This window comes from Oryx dammah, unplaced genomic scaffold (genome assembly GCF_014754425.2).
Source record: "Oryx dammah isolate SB20612 unplaced genomic scaffold, SCBI_Odam_1.1 HiC_scaffold_27, whole genome shotgun sequence".
Classification (NCBI taxonomy): Eukaryota; Metazoa; Chordata; class Mammalia; order Artiodactyla; family Bovidae; genus Oryx; species Oryx dammah.
In genome coordinates this window covers 72,068,979-72,091,750 of record NW_024070211.1, presented here as the reverse complement: position 1 = coordinate 72,091,750, position 22,772 = coordinate 72,068,979, and the positions used below count along the sequence as shown (strand labels likewise).

The 22,772-nt window shown below is 40.4% G+C and overlaps 1 protein-coding gene across 3 annotated transcripts in view; it reads left to right on the top strand.

The window, feature by feature from the left end:
• Positions 1-299: 299 nt before the first annotated feature.
• NCKAP5 (NCK associated protein 5) overlaps positions 300-22,772 on the top strand; it is a 1,043,181-nt gene continuing 1,020,708 nt past the window's right edge. For 2 of the 3 annotated variants that reach the window (XM_040228410.1, XM_040228409.1), the window contains exon 1: positions 301-599. The gene's annotated coding sequence lies outside the window, so the exon portion shown is untranslated. Of the gene's footprint in view, positions 600-22,772 lie in introns of all 3 variants that reach the window. The other variant, XM_040228411.1, reaches the window with a different exon arrangement.

Below are 22,772 nucleotides of genomic sequence, written 5' to 3'. Positions count from 1 at the left end.
AAACTCTGAAGCTGACTGGAAACAGGTGGATAACAACTTGTCAGGGGCCCACTGGCTCCCGCATGGCTTCAGCTTAGCCAGCGTCAGTCGGAGGAGATGATTCTCTGCCTTTCTCAGAAGAAAGGATCTGACCTGAGGGAAAGCAGGCTCCTGAAAATTCGAATCAATGGAATTATTTACGCTTGCATCACCGGAATCCGCTCGGAGATGCCGATTTTGCTGCAGAAAAGATACTCTTGCTCCCCACCCCCTCCTTTCTTTTTGACAGTCAGTTAATAAAGACTCAACAATAAGCAGCTGCCAGTGATGTCATGTGGGACTTTGTCCACGGAGCTTGTATTTACAAGCTCAGAGCAACCACGGAGCCGCAGCCGGGGGAGCAGCCGACTCTCGGCAAACTTGCTCTGAAGTCGCGGTAGCAACTTTTGCTGCTGCTTTGGCTGTTCAGGAAAACTGGCGTGTTCTCTGCGCCCAGCCTTTTCAGGCTTCACAAATAAACAGAGGATCAACTCGGGAGGAAATGTTTAACTGGAGAGAGTTGCAGTTCCTGTGTTTGTCTCCAGGGCTGTGAGATGTGTTGACTGCAGAGCTGACGACAAGTAAGACTGTTGGAATTTTTTAAAAACTCTTGTAACAGTTTTTCGTATTTATATGGCTTGCTTTGCTTTTAAAGTGAGAAGATGAGGTGTATGTATTTCTCTGGGCTCTCTCGCTGCCGCAACAAGTGTGCATTTGTTTCAAGTAGTAATTACAGTGCACTGAAGTTGATGGGGTCGGTGCAGAGAATTTGCACGTAGCTGATAACAAGATACTGAGTTCCTGATACTCATTTGCCTCTGCAGGGAGTTTGGAAAATTTTTTTTTAATGAAAAGCAACCAACCATACAGAAAACTATTAGCTTGACCTAGGAATTTTAGTAGAAAACTGTAAAGACTGATTTTTAATTAACTGTATTGGAAAGGAAAATACACTTTTGTTTTTATTCTCTGATCTTTTCTGTGGTTATAGATTTTAATGTGTGTGGGTTCAGTGTCTACTTCCCTTCTTGATTACACCCTCCTTCCAAACAGGCACAAACTCATTCATTCTCAGGGAATTTGAACGGCTATACAAATGTTTTGCAATGGAAACCATTTCTATCTAGATTTCTTCCCTGTAGGTATCTGGAGAAATGTTCGCTGTTCTGACTTGTCCTCTGAGATGGGAACCTGAATGAAGGTGCTACTGAAAAAGTCAAACTTTGACACTCAGCTCAGTGGGGATGGGAGACCCACATCCTTGCTTTCACTTTCCTCCAACTCTATCAAACTCTCTGAACACATTCTTTGGGGAATTGGAAGGGTAGGCTCTGTGTACCGCCAGCCTAGATCAGGGCTCCCTCTCATTACGGCTGCCAGGCGCTACCTGGAAGCACTGCATCAGAGCCACGTGGGTTTGTCTTTCAGCTGCTTGCTTCTAGATGCAGGGTTTGCATCTGAGTGCCTGCGGTTCAGCCCCTTATAATCAGTAGCACATTCTGGCCGATGCCTGCCATCCAGTCCTGACAGCCCTGCCACATGGATTGGCAAAGTGGCTGTTAGCCTGTTACCTCCTGCACATGAGCCCCATGACTTGATCCCGGAGACCTGGCTGGTCCTCAGTTCAGCAGCTCTGTCGCCAGCCCATAAGAGCAGTGACAGCCTTCACTGCCTTTCCCTCTTTCTCTGGTCTCAGAATTGTAAAAAGTCAGTGCCCAAAAGCTCCTAAAATATCTGACAGTTTGCAATGGAATTCTGATATGGGCAGCCTCCTTGTGCATGTTTGTCAGCTCCAATATTTTTCATCAGAGCACACTCTCTTGGACATGTTTTTTTAAATTTTATTGAAGTGTATTTGATTTATAATGTTAATTTATGCTATACAGCGAAGTGACTCAGATATATATATATATATATATAATTTTTCTTTTCTTTTTTGACTGTTACACAGCACGTGGGATCCTAGTTCCATATGCAGGGCTTGAACCCCACTCCCTGCTTTGGAAGCACAGAGTTTTAACCAATGAACTACTAGGGAAGTCTGGTTTATCACAGGATATTGAATATAATTCCCTGCACTTAGACAGTAGAACCCTGTTGTTTATCCATCCTGTATCTACTAGTTAGTACTGGATATGTTTTATGTATTATAACTCAATGCTTTCTGTGAATTTTTACTTAAAAAAGGGGGTGTGCTACTAAAATAGTTTCCAAACCATTAGTCAAAGCTTATCATTTATAGAAGAAAACCTGAGGCATGAGGAGGGGAAGTGATTGGTCCAGAGTCACCTAGCAAGACAGTGGCAGAACTCCAACCAGAAAACCATGCTCATCCTGGCAGGCATTTCACATTTCAGTTCTTCCAAGATGTAGAAGAAATAGGACCCATGTGTGGTTACTAGCCTTCTTGCAGGAGCTGGCTGAGTGAAGGTGTATAGATGAAGGTGGTCTGGTAAAGAGAGAACATTCCTGTTTTGTCTTTGGCTCTGGGTATGTTTCTTAATAACTATGTTCCTCATTAGTTTGGCTAGAGAACCGAAGAGCACTTTGTGATTACTTGACATTTGATGACCTAAAGTTAAGCAAGATATTTCAGGTGGTGGAATAGTACATAAGGCAGTTTGCATCAGTTGCACGTTGAGAGACCAAAGTTGGTTTTCAGCTCTGACATTTTGTGCTTCTGCTTTACTTAACATCTCTCAAATTTCTTTTATTGACCATACATCCTTACCTGTCTTCCTCCTCTCTCCTAGCCTCATTTTCTCACTGCAGCCTGGACCTGTGATGCTAACACTCAACTTGATTCCACTAATGCCCTGTGTTCCTCTTTTCTCTGGGGCCTTCATTGTCCCTGATACTTCTGCCTATGGGATGCCTCCATGGATTCTTCAAGTTGAAATGATGGTTTTCTTCTTTGGACCCTCATGGTATCCTGTGCTGATTTTTGTTGTGGGATCTGAAGCTCTTTGCCACACAGTTAAATACATCTTTCCATCAAAATCCAGGGTTATGGTTCAGTACTTCTATATCCACAGCACTGTTACAGAGTGGTGGTTAAATATATAATAGTAAAGAAGTTAAGGACTCAATTGCTAATCTTAAGTATCCCTGTTACTAAACCAAACACGCATGCCTCTACACATGGCTGACAAAAATATGTAAGTGTGCTGAGTGGCTTGAAATGCATTTTCAGTGAATGAAGGCCCCTAATACTGGACTCCCAAGCATGCAAACAAGGCTATTCCTGAAGTGATGGCTCCCACCTCCCCAGCCTCATTTCTCTCCACTCCCTCCCATGTACTCTGTGTCTGTCCTGGAGATTCCTGACCTGACGATTCATCTGTGTCTTCTGTCAGGGGTTGAAGAACAGCATGGTAGAGCCATTCTGGATTTGGGTTCTGGAACCGGACTGCCCAGCTCAAGTCCTCCTTTCATCACTGGCCAGCTGTATGATCTTGGTTAGTTCACTTGAGTTTTCTCTTTCTGCTTTTCATCTTTAAAATGTGGCCTATAAGAGTGCCTACCTCATATGAGTATTGTTATTCAGTCGATAAGTTGTGTCCACCCTTTGCAACTCCATGGACTGGAAGCACACCAGGCTTCCCCATCCTTCAGTGTCTCCTGGAGTTTGCTCAAATTCATGTCCACTGAGTCAGTGATGCTATCTAACCATCTCATACTCTGCCACCACCTTCTCCTTTTGCCTTCTGTCTTTCCCATCATCAGGGTCTTTTCCAGTAAGTGGGCTCTTTACATCAGGTGGCGGAAGTATTGGAGCTTCAGCTTCAGCATCAGTCCTTTCAGTGAATACTCAGAATTGATTTTCTTTAGGATTGACTGTTGTGATCACTGTTGGCCTGACCAGTGCTCATGTTCCACCCTAGACTTAATGAATCAACATCTCCAAGGTGGGATTCAGATTGAGGCATAGTTAAAAAGTTCCTCAGATGATTCGGTTTGGAATTCCTGTGTTACCTACCAGGAGGTGCTTTTTGTTACCTACACATGCTGGGCTTGTATTTTCTCTAGCACCTCAATACCTTTATACTTTTGCCTGTGGCACCTCCCCATCCACCTAGTTTATCCTCCAGGTTGTGGCCAGATTTGTAATCTCATACTTAACTAAGCACCTGGCACACAGTGAGTCCCCAAGAAATGATGAAAAATAAAAGTGTATGAATGCATGTCTGATAGGTACTCTAAGAGAAGATTTAAACTTTCTTCCCCATAGTACCACATTTCTAAACTCTTCCCAAGTGCTATCTCATTATGATCATTTTGCTCATTTTCTAGGTAAAGATACTTAGGTCCAAAAAGGTGAGGTAATGTACAAAGGTCACATGGGCAGTAAAAGAGGCAGAGACAGGACCTGAACCCTGACCCCATACTCTTGACCTTTCACGGTAAGACTCTCCGGAAATATGGAAGGGAACCTTTCTTGTGAGCTTTACCAATGGTGGAACTTTGATTTTTCTTGTCTTTCCATGCACTGATTGTACTGAAGAGGTACACATCAGATGAACACTTCTAGGTGCCAGCTGACTGAAGGGATGATTCACATTTTATAGCTTTGCAGAAGGGTCAAAGCCCGTGCCCAGTCCTTTGGCATTTCTATTTTTCTTTTAATCTCAGACATGAATCCCCTTGCAGGTTGGCCCGAGTTTATGGCTCAACATCAAGATTATTTGCATTCTTGGTAGAAACGTTGGTGGGCTGAGTTCAGCTTGGTCAAGAGTATGATTCAGGGGACTTAGGTTAAAAAAAATTGGAATTGATCTTTGGCCATTCAGCTGGTCTCTGGAAAAGTTTACCAGGGGAAGTGGTAGTATTTTGTTTAAATAACCAGAATGATTGAGGTTGAACACTGGCAAGTAATGGAACCAGTTAAACCCAAGATATCTTATAGCCTTATTTTTCTCTACTTCTCTAATTCTACAAAGTTTAATGCCTTTGGAATTTTAGATTCCCAACTGTGCTTTCTTTAAAGATGAAATAATAAATCTCTCAGATACATAAGAACATTACCCACAGCAGTTACTATGCCTGAATACATACTTGTCTAATGAAGTGTGTCCTGTCCTTTTGGAAGCCTCCATTATACAAGGTACTTCCCAGTAGTTACATAAATTAATCTGGTATTTTCAGGGCAAGAAATCAGATCTCTCCTTTTAGAAATAAACTTTCTGGATTAGTGATTCCTTTGAGTAGAATTTGGATGCACTATAAGAAACCAATGGACTGAGTTCAAGAAGAAAGTCTCAAACCCATTTTGGAACTTAAGCTTGGATAATAATATGATAGATACATATTGTTGGAAGAAAAACTGTTATTTCTAAAATGTAGGAACGAGTATTACTGTCAAGATGCGTGTCTGACAAAGTATTCCAAGAAGGGTCCTTGCTTCATTTGACAAACTGAATATGGAAACATAGAACCCTGATCCAGGCCAATCCAAAAGATATATCCTAAGTGCGTTCCATTGCCAGGGCTGACTTGTTCTTAGAAACTTAAAAAAAAAAAAATCAAATTAATACATGTTCATAATTTAGAAAACCAAATAGTCTATATAAATGTCTATATAAATAACTATGTAAAAACCAAAAGGTCTATATAAATAACTATATTCACAAATGTCACTTGGTATATATTAAATGGTAGTCCTAAAATTGAGGTGGACACCACTGAGCAACTGAGCATGCATGTACTAAAATGTTTACATATATATATATATAAACAGTGCTTGTATATATGACAAGATACGTACATGTGTGTGTGTGTGTGTGTGTGTATATATATATGTATATATATATACACACACATATATGTGACAGTCCTGAGCGACCTCCAAACCCCATTCCTCAGTCCTGCTTTTCAGAGGGTTTTCTTTTAGCAGTTTTTTCTATAATATTTTTAAATAATGCTTTTTTATATCTAGTTATAATACAAAATTGTTTACCTTCTATTATGGTAGATTACAATATATATTTGTTACACTTCCCATACCTCTCCTGTTCTCCAATGTAATTATATCACAATTTTGGTTAAATGTATATTCAGTGCTTATTTTTATCATGACTATAAATAACATTTACTGTTGAGTCAAATAATTATTGAATTTCCTTTCTGTTAAAAATATTTTTTCTAAAGTTATTAATTGCCTCATTTAAAACACTAAGTTTTCTAGGCATCTATAGTTAAAATTTCCAACAGCCTTTTGATGAATGTGCCAAAGATAACTTAATTTTAAAACATTATTCTATGGATAAGTTCTTAAGTCACCATATACTCTTTTCTTTTCTTTTTGCTTAGTTGTCAAGCAGGAGAAGTTAATTATTATTTGTGTCATATCAGAATCAGTTTAAAAGGCCTGCCTTCAGCATTTTTTTTTGCTCTAATTATAGTCAATTACTCATATGTGAATAAATAGACTGAAATAATCTGGTTTATTGTCATTTGTAAATAACATTCATAATTTAGGTTTATGGTTGCATGAATATTAATGCATTTCAGTGTAAGAAATAGCCTTTGTTTCTGAGTACCTTTGATATATAGAATAACTTTATCAGAGGAAAGCAAATGATACTTCATGTAATGTTATTTTATGAATATCTAAATGAATGACCCACTTAAAATGACATTTATTTCTTCCCTTTCTCATTTTCTTCTCATTCTTTCAGCCCAGATTTGCACAATCAGGAATGTGAGATGCCTTATTATTGGGAGTACTAGCTTAAATAGTTTACCTAAAATAATTTGAAAGAGACTGTGTTTTTGGAGATTGCCAGTAGAGGGCCTTATTAAACTGAATAAAACTTCTCATACAGCCCAATTGCAACAGATACCATGAAAGAAACCATTGTTTTTAGGACACCTGATTAACAGCAGTAAAACTACCAAGGTAATTTTTTAAAGTGCCTTGTATTTCTTCCAGTCTGGAGAAATTAGAAGTCTTAACTCTTCCATTGTTAGAGAAAATTGGAGCATTCAGATCATTTATATAGCTCATCTATCAAACCAGGACTTCGGATGCCAAGTCATAAAATATGTACGACCATTCCTTTGGAGTTCGAGCACTGGTCCCTGAGCCTTTTGGGGAAACTGATATTGGCTGCTGAGTGTGGAGGGAAAAAATGATGGTTCTCCTATCCTAGGAATGTATCTAGTTTATATATGTTTCCTATATTTGAGTGAGCCCACTCTCAACAAAATGGGTTTCCTGCACCTGGACTAGAATCTTCCTACTCTGTAGTGTATCCTCGACTCAGACACAGGGAAAGAGAATCTAGAGAAATCATGAATGCTGGAGAGCATTATTAAGTTCTCACATTGCCATGTTGCAGTGAAGCAAAGAGCTGTGGGGACTTGAGCTGACTTGTCTAGAGTCATTCGTTGGGTTAGCAGAGAGCTCTTCTCTTCCTACTCACCAAAATACCTCCTTCTGAGGAAGGCTGCCTCTCCCTCCCAGCTTCACTGAGACGGTTCCTGCTCAGCCTAAATGGCCTTTCCTCAGGAGAGTTTTCCCTGTCTGTTATAGGTATGGAGAGCTTCAGGTCCTTGCTTTGCATGGCATATGTCACCAGAGGAATTAAACACACGGTCAGCTATTGGATTCAGAACGTCTCCCCATACCATTTCCTGTTCCATGGAGGCAGAACCTGTGTCTATCACATCTAATATTGTAGCCTGAGCATCAAAAGCAGTGGCTGATAAATGGTAGATGCCCAACAGATATTTGGTGCATGGGCAGATACAAGCAAATTTTCAGACTTTAGTGCTTTCTCCTCTCTATTCTTATACGTCTGAAAACATACCTTTTTATAACTCAACTGATGACATTTAACATTCATGTGGACACAGAGAACAAAGGCAAGACATTTCTTTTTACCCAACTTTCAATGAATGAGTGAGTACCTGTTTAGTTTCAGTAGTGGTAAGTATCAATATTCACTACATTTGTCAATGGGGGCTCTGTAGATATGAGAGTAAATGAAGAAGAGGATGGACAGGATTTCTTTTCTTTCTTCATTGTTGAAGACAAGGGAATGGGAAGAGAAAGATGTCTTGAGCTGAGTAATGTGCCCTTTTACGTTTTCCAACTTGGGCTGGCAACTTTCTGGACACCCATTCCCTGAGAGGGTGCCTTGTACACTAAAAAAACCAGGATTCTTTGGAGTCCATTAATAGAGTAACAAAACAAGTAGCTAAAGCTCATGCCCATGTGGCTTTAATCCCTAGATACCTAGGGATTAAAACCTAGAGGGTTCCAGCCTCTGACCTGATCTCCATCGACTTTGAGAGAACTATTTAATTTCCTTGAGCTCAGTTTCCTTGTCCATAAAATGTAGTAACATCAACAGTGATTAAGTGCTTGCAGTATGTCTAGCCCTGTCATGCTTTATATTGTCTCATTTAATCCTCAAAATAGCCCTCTGAGATAGAGATTCCTATTAATTGTATTTCATAGATGAGAAGACCAAGGTCCCAAAAGGTTAGTTTGTTCACAATTGCACAGTTAGACTTTGACCCAGATATTTAGATTATATTACCTCCTTATCACTGTAAGGATTAAATGAGATAAAGTATGTCCAGCACCCACACAAAACTAGACTCATAGTATGTGGTGACTGTTAACGTTGTTATTGGCTCCTTATCACTGAAGACATTATGGGCCCTTATAAGCAGGTGATAGTTGAAGGGAAGGGCTTCCCTGGTAGCTCAGACAGTAAAGCATCTGCCTGCAATGCTGAAGACCTGGGTTCAATCCCTGGGTTAGGGAAGATCCCCTGGAGAGGATAATGGCAACCTACTCCAGTACTCTTGCCTGGAAAATTCCATGGATGGAGGAGCCTGGTAGGCTACAATCCATGGGATCGCAGAGTCAGACACGACTGAGCAACTTCACTGGTTCACTGGTTGAAGGGAAATGAGAGACTGATGTCAGCACCACGTGTCTGGTCATAAGGACTTGTCATTTCATCTCAGTGTCAAATGTCAAGAACTCCATTCACTTGCCATTTTGGCACCTACCAGTATCTGCAGCCCCCAGGAGTACCAAGGAGCCTGTCCTCCTCTATGCCTGCTGGGCTGTGAATACATGTGTTATGTTCTCATTATTTGGCCATATTTTTCATTGCTCAATACCTTTATGTGTCTGTTTATGTGATGCCCTTGGCTTTATCATTTCTGCATTTTGGTTGGCAAAACTTAAATCCCGTGGTCTTTTGTATGGGTAGAACTGCTTATTTGAAGTACAGTAGAGTCAGGTTTGGAGAAGGAAATGGCAACCCACTCCAGTGTTCTTGCCTGGAGAATCCCAGGGACAGGGGAGCCTGGTGGGCTGCCATCTATGGGGTCACACAGAGTCGGACACGACTGAAGCGACTTAGCAGCAGCAGCAGCAGCAGCAGAGTCAGGTTATAAGGTTGGATGGATATAAAGTGTGCTCAGCTCCTTTTGGTGGGATCTTAATTTGATGTGCTTTTCCTACATCTCTGGACCACCTTTCCTAGCTGTTCCTGCCCCCTCTCTTCCTCTTGTCCCCCTCTCTCTCTTTACCCCACCTTATTTCTCTATCTTTGTCTCTCTTAATCATCTCTCTTCCCATCTCTCCCTCTTTTTTCATTCTTTTTGTTTTTCTCCTTCCTTATCTTAATTTACCTCCTCTTTCTCGCCTACTCCCCAGAAAGCTGAGTAGAGAAGCGATGTGGCCATTGTTTCTCACTGGCGATGGACCGGGCAATGGAGAAGGGAATCATTTCAGTTTTCTACCTCTCCATAAACTTCAGATGTCCTAGGGCCTCGTTATATTGCTGATCCTATTAAACAGAGAACACATCCAAGTTCCAAGCCAAAGCAAGGGAGAAACCAAAAGAGCAGGCAGCATGGTGAAATCTGGATGGAGACTTGAACAACACTGCTGGTAAGATTGTTCCACAGCCAGCTGTAGGACATGGGATCAAGTGGCCTCATCTGCGTAGTGAAAGGTGGGGATCATCAGATAGTCATAAGGCCATTTCTGATGCCGTGATCCTGTTATTCCTTAACATACTGTGACTTGCATCTGATTCATAGTCCAGATAATCCAGCACAGCACTCAGGAGCAAGCCCCCACCCCCCACCCCCCACCACCAAGCACAGCAGGGGCCGGTCTGGGCTTCAAGCACAAAGACCCTTGCAGCCTCTGAGATCTCAAGAAGCCTGGTTTTTCCGAAGTGATTTTGTCACTGCACCCTGAAAGGGTGTTTCTCCAGAGCATTTAATTATAACCTCCAAAGAAGATTAACAGATGTTATAATTGTCTTTACTCTTTGATTAAATAGTTTCTGCATGAGGAGCTTTCTTAGATTTTCCTTCTCTGTTTTGTATGTTCTTTAAAAAGAACTGACATGTGTCTGCAATTTTCTAGAGATAGCTCCTCAACGGGCTTGGTAGGAATCTTGGCAGATTTATAAGTTCATTCTTTCTCTTTTCCTTATCTAGCTGTCTGTCTCTTGGTGTTTCTCTCTCTCTCTCTGCTATCTCTCTCATCTCTGTCTCCTCTCTATGCCTCCTCTCTGTCTCTGCTGTCTCTCTCTCTGTGTATCATCTATATATCTATCAATCAATCAGTCAAACCTGGGCCAAGGCAAGCTGTTCTTCTATAGATGGAACCATTGGTTATAAAGGCAGTTGGGTGACAGGAATATGAATGTGGCTAGGAAACTGGCCACTCTTTTTACCATTTGTCCAGGAAAGTGACTGATGCACATAAATATTCTCTTTGGAAAAAACTGTGCAAGTGGGAAAAGAAAGTTGTGCAAACCTCATGCAGCAACCAAGCATGCCAGGTGCCAAGTGTGCAAATTAGTGTGTGAGGAGAGAGAAAACCAATGTTCACTATGTGAATGTCTGCAGATTTCCTTGGCAGTATTTTCTCTGGGAAGATAAGTTATCAGCCAGAATCCTTATTGACATCAAAAGCATTGTTGTTATTCCATTATTGAGAACCCAGGATTCTTCCTTTCCATCAGAGATGTGGTTTGTGTTCTAGGGCTCATTTATCTCTCCTTCTACTTAGCCCAGAAAGAAGGAGGATGCCACTAACTTTACATGAATAAGAATGTTTCTTTATCATCATCCAATGTTTTTTCCTTGAGAAGAAAAAACTATAAGGAACGGGTTCAGACATAAGGTCAGTTTATGGTTGATGATGATAAGAGAAATGAATAAGTACTGAATCAGTGTTTTATAGGGGTCTGCCTAGTGATTGTTCCCACCTCACCATGTGGAAACATATGAAAAGGGCTCATAAATCAGGGCAAAGATCAGTCCTTAGATGAGCTTGAGGGAAGAGAGCAATCATTGACTTCACTGGATAAGTTAGTATTAAACGTTTCATTGGGAGGAAAAGGGAAGAAAATACTTAGGTTGTAAATTTGATCTATTTTATCCATACTTGGTAAGAAAGAGGAGGGGAAACGAGTATTTTCTGAGCGTGCCAGGGATTTTTGAATATATGTGCTACTAGAAAATCAAAAGGGAAAAATGTCTGTCTGTATGGGGTTTAACTTATATGCAGAGTACATCATGAGAAACGTTGGGCTGGATGAAGCACAAGCTAGAATCAAGATTGCCGGGAGAAATGTCAATAACCTCAGATATGCAGATAACACCACCTTTATGGCAGAAAGTGAAGAAGAACTAAAGAGCCTCTTGATGAAAGTGAAAGAAGAGAGTGAAAAAGTTGGCTTAAAGCTCAACATTCAGGAAACGAAGATCATGGCATCCAGTCCCATCACTTCATGGGAAATAGACCGGGAAATAGTGGAAACAGTGGCTAACTTTATTTTGGGGGGCTCCAAAATCACTGCAGATTGAGATTGCAGCCATGAAATTAAAAGCTTACTCCTTGGAAGGAAAGTTATAACCAACCTAGACAGCATATTCAAAAGCAGAGACATTACTTTGTCAACAAAGGTTTGTCTAGTCAAGGCTATGGTTTTTCCAGTAGTCATGTGTGGATGTGAGAGTTGGACTATAAAGAAAGCTGAGCACTGAAGAATTGATGCGTTTGAACTGTGGTGTTGGAGAAGACTCTTGAGAGTCCCTTGGACTGCAAGCAGATCCAACCAGTTCATCCTAAAGGAAATCAGTTCTGAATATTCACTGGAAGGACTGATGCTGAAGCTGAAACTCCAGTACTTTGGCCACCTTGTGCGAAGAGCTGACTCATTTGAAAAGACGCTGATGCTGGGAAAGATTGAGGGCAGGCGGAGAAGGGGACAACAGAGGATGAGATGGTTGGCTGGTATCACCGACTCAATGGACATGAATTTGGGTAAACTCTGGGAGTTGGTGATGGACAGGGAGGCCTGGCATGCTGCAGTTCATGGGGTCGCAGGGAGTTGGACATGACTGAGTGATTGAACTGAACTGATGGAGTTTACAACATTTTGGAGGAAAGGAGTTAATCTCATAGGGACATTCACAGAATGTCTTAAACTAACAAATACGATTAAATTCCAAATTAATGATCAGAGCTTTGCCAAATTAAAAGGTTTTATAAGTTGGTGACTAGGATCTTGAACGTTCTATAACCCATATGTATAAGAAATGGCTAAAGAAATTTGATTTACTCAGGTGATTTGGAAGAGGAGGATTTTAAAACTTTTTTTTGAAGTGTAATATACATGCAGGTAAGTGCACATAAGTATACTGCTTGACATATTTTTATGAAGTGAATACACCTCAGACTTGTTCAAAATTGAGGAAGGGGTACATCAAGACCGTATATTGTCATCTTGCTTATTTAACTTCTATGCAGAATATATCATGTGAAATGCTGGGTGGATGACTCATAGCTGGAATAAAGATTGCTGGGAGAAATATCAACAACTTCAGATATGTAGATGATACCACTCTAATGGCTGAAAGCGAAGAGGAACTAAAGAGCTTCTTAATGAGGGTGAAAGAGGACAGTGAAAAAGGTGGGCTTAAAACTCAACATTCAAAAAACGAAGATCATGGCATCCAGTCCCATCACTTCATGGCAAATAGATGGGGAAACAGTGACAGACTTTATTTTCTTGGGCTCCAAAATCACTGCAGATGGTGACTGCAGCCATGAAATTGAAAGACGCTTGCTCCTTGGAAGTAAAGCTATGACCAACCTAGACAGCATATTAAAAAGCAGAGACATCACTTTGCTGACAAAGTCCCTATATTCAAAGCTATGGTTTTTCCAGTAGTCATGTACAGATGTGAGAGTTGGACCATAAAAAAGACTGAGTGCCAAAGAATTGATGCCTTTGAATTGTGATGCTGGAAAACACTCTTGAGAGTCTCTAGGACTGCAAGGAGATCAAGCTAGTCAATCCTAAAGGAAATCAGCTCTAAATATTTGTTGGAAGGACTGAAGCTGAAACTCCAATACTTTGGCCACCGGATGGGAAGAGCTGATTCATTGGAAAAGAGCCTGATGCTGGGAAAGATTGAGGGCATGAGGAAGAGGGGGTGAAAAGGATGAAATGATTGGATGGCCTCACTGACTCAGTGGACAAGAGTTTGAGCAAACTCTGGGAAATAGTGAAGTACAGGGAAGCCTGGTGTGCTTCAGCTGATGGGGTTGTAAGGAGTTGGACATGATTGAGTGAACGAACACCACCACCACCACCACCTGTATTACCAGTTCTTAGACCAGAAAATATCACCAATGCTTCACTAACACCCTTCTCAAGTTCCCTTCTAGTCACATCCCTCAGGTAATCAGCGTGAGGGCTTCCAGTAACATAGATTAATTTTGTCTGTTTGTATACTTTATATAAACAGAATCCCCAAGTATGTATAATTTTCTTTCATTCAAATTGTATTTTTGTGATTCAACCGCATTGCTGTGGTTAGTCATAGAGTTTTCATGCTCATTGTTGTATAGTATTCCACTGTGTGACTGTATCGTAATATATTATTTCTACCATTGATGGGAATTTGAGTAGTTTCTAGTTTGGAACCATGACAAATAGTGCTGCTATGAATATTCTAGTACATATACCTCAGTGAACAAACATACACATTTTAGTATCTGTTAAGTGTGTTTGTGTGTGTGATTATTGCATCACAGGGAATCTAGGAGACACTGCTCAATAGTTTTCCAAGGCTGTTGTACCAATTTATATTCCCACTGATAATATGTGAAGATTATGTGATGTTTGAATTTACTCAAGAGAATACTACTTAACTTCCACTACTACTTAAGGTAGAAATTAAAGAGAAGCAAGTGTGGCCTAAATGTTAGGCATAAATTTTGGTCATTTGGAAATTCACAAACAGAAACTGGGACAGTATAAAATAGTTTCTTGTCTCTAGAGGTGCTAGACAGTGATGGGATGGATGGTTTTTATTGGAAAGGAAAGTGAGCTGGAGGATTCCAAGTCCTCTTCCATCTATGGACTTTTTAGATCACAATTAATAAACTATGGAAACTGAAAGATGCAAGAGGTTAAAAGTGGTCATTGGCATAGACCAGATAGTCAGATGGTAGGAGACCAGATATGAGTCACCAGGAGTGATTACAAAGACAATGCTGACTGTGAAGGAAGGCAGATGCCACTCAATAAAGGGAGACAGGTACTTGGAACTTAATAGGATGTAGTGGAGTTGAATGGGATCATAAAAAGAATGTATTAGTAGACGGAAGAAAAAGGAGTAGTTTAGATGCAGCCACAGGTTTATTTTAGAGTGTGTATGGAACACAGGTTGACACAGCTCAGTGCTGGATGCTCAGAACCAATTATAAGCACCCTAAAGGAAAGTGGAGACATTTGATCAGCTCTATCAGAGGTCAAAGGATGCCTGAAAAATGCTCCGGAGGAAAGTTATTCCATAGGGTGCTGGCCAGATAACACTCCCCAGGGCATAAGAACATGGCAACATTTCTGCAAGACTCATTGGAGACTATGCTTCTATACCTTTCTCCTTTACACTTCAACCTCTAGGAATCTTAGATGATTCAACCACATTGCTGTGGTTAGTCATAAACTTAAATGTTTAATTGTAAGTAGTCTTTTGGCTTATATCCTGCATATTTGCAATTTTCCATCCTCTCATCTTTGTAGCTTGTGGTAGACAGAATTCTATCATAGGCCATAAGAAGCCATTCCCTTGAATAATCCTCCCCTCTGCTTTGCCTGGGCAGAGCCTAATCACTCTCATGATTAGGTTACATGATATGGCAAAGGTGGAGAGATTTTTGCAAATGTAATTAAAGTCCCTAATCAGTTTACTTTGAGTTAATAAAAAGAGATTTTCTTTGGTGAGCCTGACCTAATCAGACAAGTCCCTTAGAGCAAGTCTGGAGATCAGAAATTTGAAGCTTATGTTTTCCTGCTGAGCTTAGAAAAGCAAGTCATCAGGCATTCTACAGATATAAGAAAATGAGTTCTGCCAACAGCCACATGAGCTAAGAAGACACCTCTAAACCTCGGGTGAGACCTGAACAAGGTCCCAGATAGGTTGTTGTCAGATTCCCGAGTCATGGAAGCTGTGAGATAATAAATGTTTTTAAGCTGCTCAATTTGTTACACAGCAATAGATAAGTAATATTAATATATACATTTTCACTCATCTCTATTTCAGTTTTATCCTTTATTTGTTGTGTAGATGGCCTCTTTATTTTCTTTGTAATTTGAATAAAACTGAATGAATTAAGGAATAAATAGTGTCCTAGGACCCCTGACACCTACTCCAGGGGGACAGGGGTGGTGCTATCCCCTCCATCACATTAGGCTCCCTCCCACCTCTGTGACTTTCATTTATCTCTACTTCTTCAGACTTCATCCTTAGAGGCTCAGCTTGAGTTCTCCATCCTCCATAATTCTTACAATCTGAGTTTTTGGAGGTTTGTTTTCTGTTTTTCTTTCTAAAATCCCTACAGCAGGGGTTTCTAGTCTGAGGGCTGACAGCATCATAATTACTTCAGGGAGGTTTTAAAAATGCAGATTCCCAACATTCCCTCCCTCTCTGCCTTTTCTAGAAATTCTGGTTCATTAGTGAACTTTTGAAAACCTTCCCAGGTTGTATCACTGGGCATTGAGGTTTGGTAACAGTTGCCCTGTCATTCTTAACACAATATTGGCTCTGTATATAGTGTCCTGTGTGACTTACTGCCTGGTCTTGAGGCTTTCAAAACTTTAAGCCAAATACATAAATCACCTGTAGCCTGAACAGCATATTGTGCATTTCTTTAATATTAACCTTGGTTTTATTATGTTTATGCTAGTAGCTTCCCTTTGGCTTTCCTTCCTCAATTATTTTATAATTTTCTTTTGGTGTATATTTTTGTATTAATAAGTAATCACAAATCCTTGTTGGGTGGGGTGAGATTGGGAATGAATAAATAGAAAACCAGTGTCCTCATCCCTAATATTTTAATATATGTGAATCTTGTTTCCTTGGCAACAGTAAAATTTTCTGAACCACAAACTCTGATTTATCCTCTTTCATGCCCTCATTATACCTTGCACAGTTTGAGCATATAGGAATGGTGTTCAGAAAACTAAAGACTGATGCCTGGACTGATAAGAAAAGGTTCTTACTTTATACAAAGAGTATTCCTTCCTCTCCTTTCCGCTCCCACCTTGTCTCCTTCCTCACCTGCTTCTGTCTTTTGAAGCATTGAACAAAGAATTACTCTTTTTCCTGGACTCATTCATTCGAGGCTGGCACAATGCAGAGATAAGGCTTTACAATTCATAGGAGAACTCTTTGTCTCTTTCAGGGGGTTTCATCTGCCTGAAATGGCTTTACCTGAGGTGTATTATTTTTTTAACCTCCTGGTTCTGTGAACAGGCGCAGTTTAGACCCAAGACTGGAGGTGTGAGCAGGAAGGAGCAGGAGGAATAATCATTGGATGCTACCCTTTCCCTTTATAAAGCCTCATTAAATGGGCTGCATTCGACTACGCCCTTTTATGCCAAAGCACACATCTGTGGTACCACTGGAAATGGTGTTGTGCAAGCTCTATTTGGTGAGTAGAACATTATTGCATAGGGAGGCTGGTTTATCATGTAGAGCTGAGGAATGCTCCAGGGAAGTTCTACAGAGACAGTAGTTGTGGAAAAATTAATAAATTGTATTCCTCTAAATACTCCTTTGAAGCCTTTTCAACTGTTCTGAAAATGTATACTCTCTTGGGCAGTGAGGAGTCTCCTGTGTCTCTCTACTTGTCCTTTCTGTAACTCTTTTTACTTCTATTCTTCTCAATGGGTGACTGTTTTTTTGTTTTTTGTTTTGCCATTGACTTTCTCTTAAATGTATTTGTGTCCCAAGATCTGAACTGGCCAGGTGGGCATGATAAAATATGCTGTGTATTTATGTGTGTGTACACGTGTGCATATATGCATATGAGCATATGCATTTGAGTTTTGGGGTTCCTGTTTTTTTTGCCATTTCCATTAGACAAAAACAGAATGCTATTCCATTCATCCTCCAATTTCCAAATTAAACTAATTGAATTTAGAAAGCACTCTATCAGAAACTCAGATAATCCCAAGGCACTTTAAATAGTGGCATTTATCATTTTCTACTAAAATAAAAAAGTACTTTCTGCTTGATGGAAAGGTTTTGTGCCATTTTCTCCAATATAGTGGGATTACACTTAAACTATTATAAATCTTATCAAAGGTAGTGTTTGGGCCATTAAATTCTGCCTCTTTCCAACTTCCATCACCCTATGTACTTGTAAGGATATAGAATTTTCACACATGACTCAGAATGTTTCAGTTTTGTTTTTTAGATACATATTTAGTGAGAGCTCATGGAAGCATTATGCATTGTAGGTTCTCGGAGCCAACATTTTGCATGTAGAAGAGATCTGTGTAGTAGTGACTGAAGCTAACTAGACTCGGAGTCAGTCCAGCCTGAAATGCTGGGCTGAATGAAGCTCAAGCTGGAATCAAAATTACTGGGAGAATAACCTCAGATATGCAGATAACACCACCTTTATGGCAGAAGTGAAGAGGAACTAAAGAGCCTCTTGATGAAGGTGAAAGAAGAGAGTGAAAAAGCTGGCTTAAAACTTAACATTCAAAAAATGAAGATCATAGTATCTGGTCCCATCACTTCATGGCAAATAGATAGGAAAACAACAGAAACAGTGACAGACTTTATTTTCTTGGGCTCCAAAATCACTGTGGATGGTGACTGCAGCCATGAAATTAAACGATACTCCTAGGAAGAAAAGCTATGACAAACCTAGACAGTGTATTAACAAGCAGAGATATCACTTTGCCAACAAAGGTCCATATAGTCAAAGCTATGATTTTCCAGTAGTCATGTATGGAAGTGAGAATTGGACCATTAAAGAAGGCTGAGCACCAATGAATTGATGCTTTTGAACTGTGGTATTGGAGAAGGCTCTTGTGAGTCCCTTGGACAGCAAGGAGATCAAACTGGTCAATCCTAAAGGTAATCAACCCTGAATATTCATTGGAAGGACTGATGTTGAAGCTTAAACTCCAATACTTTGGCCACCTGATGTGAAGAACTGACTCATTAGAAAAACCCTGATGCTGGGAAAGATTGAAGGCGAGAGGAGAAGGGGGGACAGGATGAGATGATTGGATGGCATCATTGATTCAATGGGCCTGAGTTTGAGCAAACTCCGGGAGATAGGTTTCGTCTGGCTTTCCCAGACGGTAAAGCGTTTGTCTGCAATGCAGGAGACCCAGGTTTGAACCCTGGGTTGGGAAGATCCCCTGGAGAAGGAAATGGCAACCCACTCCAGTATTCTTGCCTAGAAAATCCCATGGATGGAGGAACTTGGTAGGCTACAGTTCGTGGAATCGCAAAGAGTTGGACATGACTGAGCGACTTCACTTTCTTTCCGGGAGATAGTGAAGGACTGGGAAACCTGGCGTACTGAAATTCATGGGGTCTCAAAGAGTCCAACACAACTGAGCGACTGGACAACAATAACACCATGAGGAGCAGCAGAGCCTGTAGGCAGTCGTGTGTGTGTGTGTGTGTGTGTGCATGCGCATATGCCTGCTCAGTCGTGTCCCACTCCTTGCGACCCTATGAACTGTAGCCCGCCACACTTCTCTGTCCATGGGATTCTCCAGGCAAGAATACTAGAGTGAATTGCCATTGACAGGTGGATTCTTTACCAACAGCACCACCTGGGAAGCCCTTAGGCAGCCATGCAGCCCATCAAATACCATCAAATGCTAAACCATGATGCTCCTCAGTTGAAACAAAAACATATTTTTTTAGAGATCCTGCATGCCTTACAGTTTCCTTCACCATCTACACTCTCTGCCTTGGCCTCTGGCTTATTAAATATATGCTGATCACAGGCAGAGATACGTGGAGAACTAAGTGTGTTGGTCAGTTTCCTTGATAAAGCAGCTCTGGATGCAGAGTCCCACTCTAGGAGCCACCTTTCAAATGCAGCAACCTAACTTGGCTATTTCTGTATCTCCTGCCACATTGACTTCAAACAGGAACAAGGAGAAAGTTTTGCCAAGGATAGCTTAAGCAAAAAGTTCAGTGTCGTATAACAGATAATGAAAAAAATTGGATGAAGAAAAAAAAAAAGTTTAGCTTTAAGTTCTCCGCACCAGCTGCCTTCAATATTTAGTTCCATGTCTGTCTCCATATTTTTGTGTGTGTTTGTGATGGGGGAAGTGTCCTTCCTGAAACCTAGTGAGGACTTTGCATAAGCCTTTCTTGCCCAGGCTTCTAAAGGAGTTATGCCTTCCTTAATCAGACTTACAGAGCTATCAAGAATTATGCTTACAGGGAGGTTGTGGTTAGCAGAGCACTGAAAACTGAGTGCAGAGGAGTTCTGGGTTAATGACACAGAATTACTTGAAAGTGAATTATTGTACAGGCATGGGATACTTTAAGGGGGATGTGAATTTGATTCTGAGGTTGATAGTTAAATTTCTGGGAGCGGATAAGCATCATTCTCTGCCTTTCTGAATCAAAAATATAAGCAATCATTGGGACAAAAGAAGAAGCAGTAATGGTTTAGATAAATAAGAACTTGGGTGTATTCAAAAGTGGAGGGAACCTTTAGCTATTCATCCTAGAAAATAGTTCATCTGTATGCTTGAAGTGGTATGTGTAAGGGTGAACACTGGGACATCACTTGTAATTCTGTTCAGTTATCACAGTCTAAATGCCCATCAGTAGAGGAGGAATAAAACAAATAACCCTCCATTTACACTACAGAGCCCACGTAGCATCAAAAGAACAGAGGAGACCTATATGTATCCTCACATTGGAAGACCTCTTGGGACAAAATACTGAATGAAAACACACTGTCAAAAATATGTAGAACAGGGTACCATTTCTGTTTCCAAAATCTTCTAAAATTGTTCATACAGATAATATATATGTAAATGGGACTGAAAATGTTCTAGAAAGGTAACAAATCATTAATTGTTTTTCCCCCTCTAATTGAGAGGATATCATTGGGAGTACATAAAAAGGAAACTTTTGCTATTCTCCATATTGGTTTCTATATAATTTTTAAACATTTTGAGAATATGTTCATGTTTTAAGAATGATCTACATGGGTGTATGTGTGTATAACTACATTATTTGTTTATATATACTTTAATAAGGGGATATTCTGAAAGAATATTTAATAGGATTATGAGAAAGGGAGTTAGTTTTTCCCAGATAAGTAATCTGAGGTAACCAAAGGTAATATAGAAGAGGAACAGAATCTCAGCTGTCCTCTGGTTGGGTTACAGTTTCCAGACGTGGTAATGTTGAATGTGAGATGCAAACAAAAGCTGTTAAGATAGCAATCACCAGCTATTTCTCAGTACACATGAAGCAGCATAAGTTATTTGCAAAGAAATCCATTACTCAGGAGTTTAATTTCATTTCAAACAAGTTGAGCTTGTCCCGAATATTCAGTCTTGGGACTGGGGATAACTTGATAAGTGAGCCACAGTCTTGGTCCTAGAGGGTAAACAGCTGTAGGAAGGACAGGCATGTAAGCACTTATCATTACTTACAAGTTCCCACTCCAGTAGAAGCCTAAGTGAAGGACTCAAGGGAAGGACAGGCTGTGGGCATGCAAAAGAGAAAAACAAATATTTTTTTCAGGGAGATAAGAAATCTATTTTCATGAAGAAGCATATGAAGCAGATCCTAGGGTCTAGGATGGACACAGGGGGAATAAAGATGGGACAGGGCTGATGGCCTGGGAACCTGATGATGGTTCAAATACTAGAGATTCTGATGCTGATGAAAGTTCATTTCTGGAAGTTAACAGTGATAATAATTGGTTGAAATAATAATATTGGATGTGAACCTTCCAGGGACCTGAAAAAAGGCAACTTTATATGGCTAACAGTTGACATATCCTTTTTTTAATTGAAGTATAGTTGACTTATAATATTGTGTTAGTTTCAGGTGTATAGCAAAAGGATTAACTTTTATGTATGTATATATATGTATGTGTGTATATATGCTATTTTACATATTCTTTTCCATTATAGGTTATTATAAGATATTGAGCATAGTTCCCTGTGCTATACAGTAGCTGTATATTAGCTGACATTTTTTGATCACTTTGTTCTTGTTGTTCAGTTACCCAGTCATGTCTAACTCTTTGTGACCCCATAGACTGCAGCATACCAGGCCTCCCTGTCCCTCACCATCTCCCGAAGTTTGCCCAAGTTCATGTCCATTGCAAGGGTGATGCCATCCAGCCATCTCATTCTCTAATACCCTCTTCTCCTTCTGCCTTCATTCTTTCCCAGCACCAGGGACTTTTCCAATGAGTCGGTTGTTCGCATCAAGTGACTAAAATACTGGAGCTTCTGCTTCAGCATCAGTCCTTCCAATGAGTATTCACGGTTGATCTCCCTTATGATTGATTGGTTTGATCTCCCTATAGCCCAAGGGACTATCAGGAGTCTTCTCCAGCATCACAATTCAAAGGCATCAATTCTTTGGCGATCTGCCTTCTTTACAGTCCAGCTCTCACAACTGTACATGACACTGGGAAGACCATAGCCTTAACTGTATGGACCTTTGTTGACAGAGCAATGGCTCTGCTTTTCAACACTGTCTGGGATTGTCAGAGCTTTCCTGCTGAGAAGTCATCTTCTGATTTTGTGGCTGCAGTCACCATCTGCAGTGATTTTAGAGCACAAGAAGAGGAAGTCTGTCACTGCTACCACCTTTTCTCCTTCTATTTGCCATAAAGTAACTGGGCCAGATGCCATGATCTTAGTTTTTTTTAATATTCAGTTTTAAACCGACTCCTTCATTCTCTTCCTTCACTCTCATCGAGAGGCTCTTTAGTTCCTCTTTGCTTTCTGCCATTAGAGTGGTATGACCTGTATATCTGAGGTAGTTGATGTTTCTCCCATCTATCTTGATTTCAGCTTGTAATTTATCCAGCCTGGCATTTCTCATGATGTGCTCTGTGAATAGGTTAAATAAACAGGTTGACAGCAGACAGCCCTGTGGTACTCTTTTCTCAATCCTGAATCAATCAGTTGTTCCATGTAGGGTTCTAACTGTTGCTTCTTGACCTGCCTACAAGTTTCTCAGGAGACAGATAAGATGGTCTGATATTCCCGTTACTGTAAGAGCTTTCCACAATTTATTATGATCCATACAATCAAAGGCTTTAGCATAGTTGATTAAACAGAGGTAGATGTTTTTCTGGAATTCCTTTGATTTCTCTGTGATCCAGTGAATGTTGGCAATTTTATCTCTGGTTTCTCTGTCTTTTCTAAACCCCGCTTGGA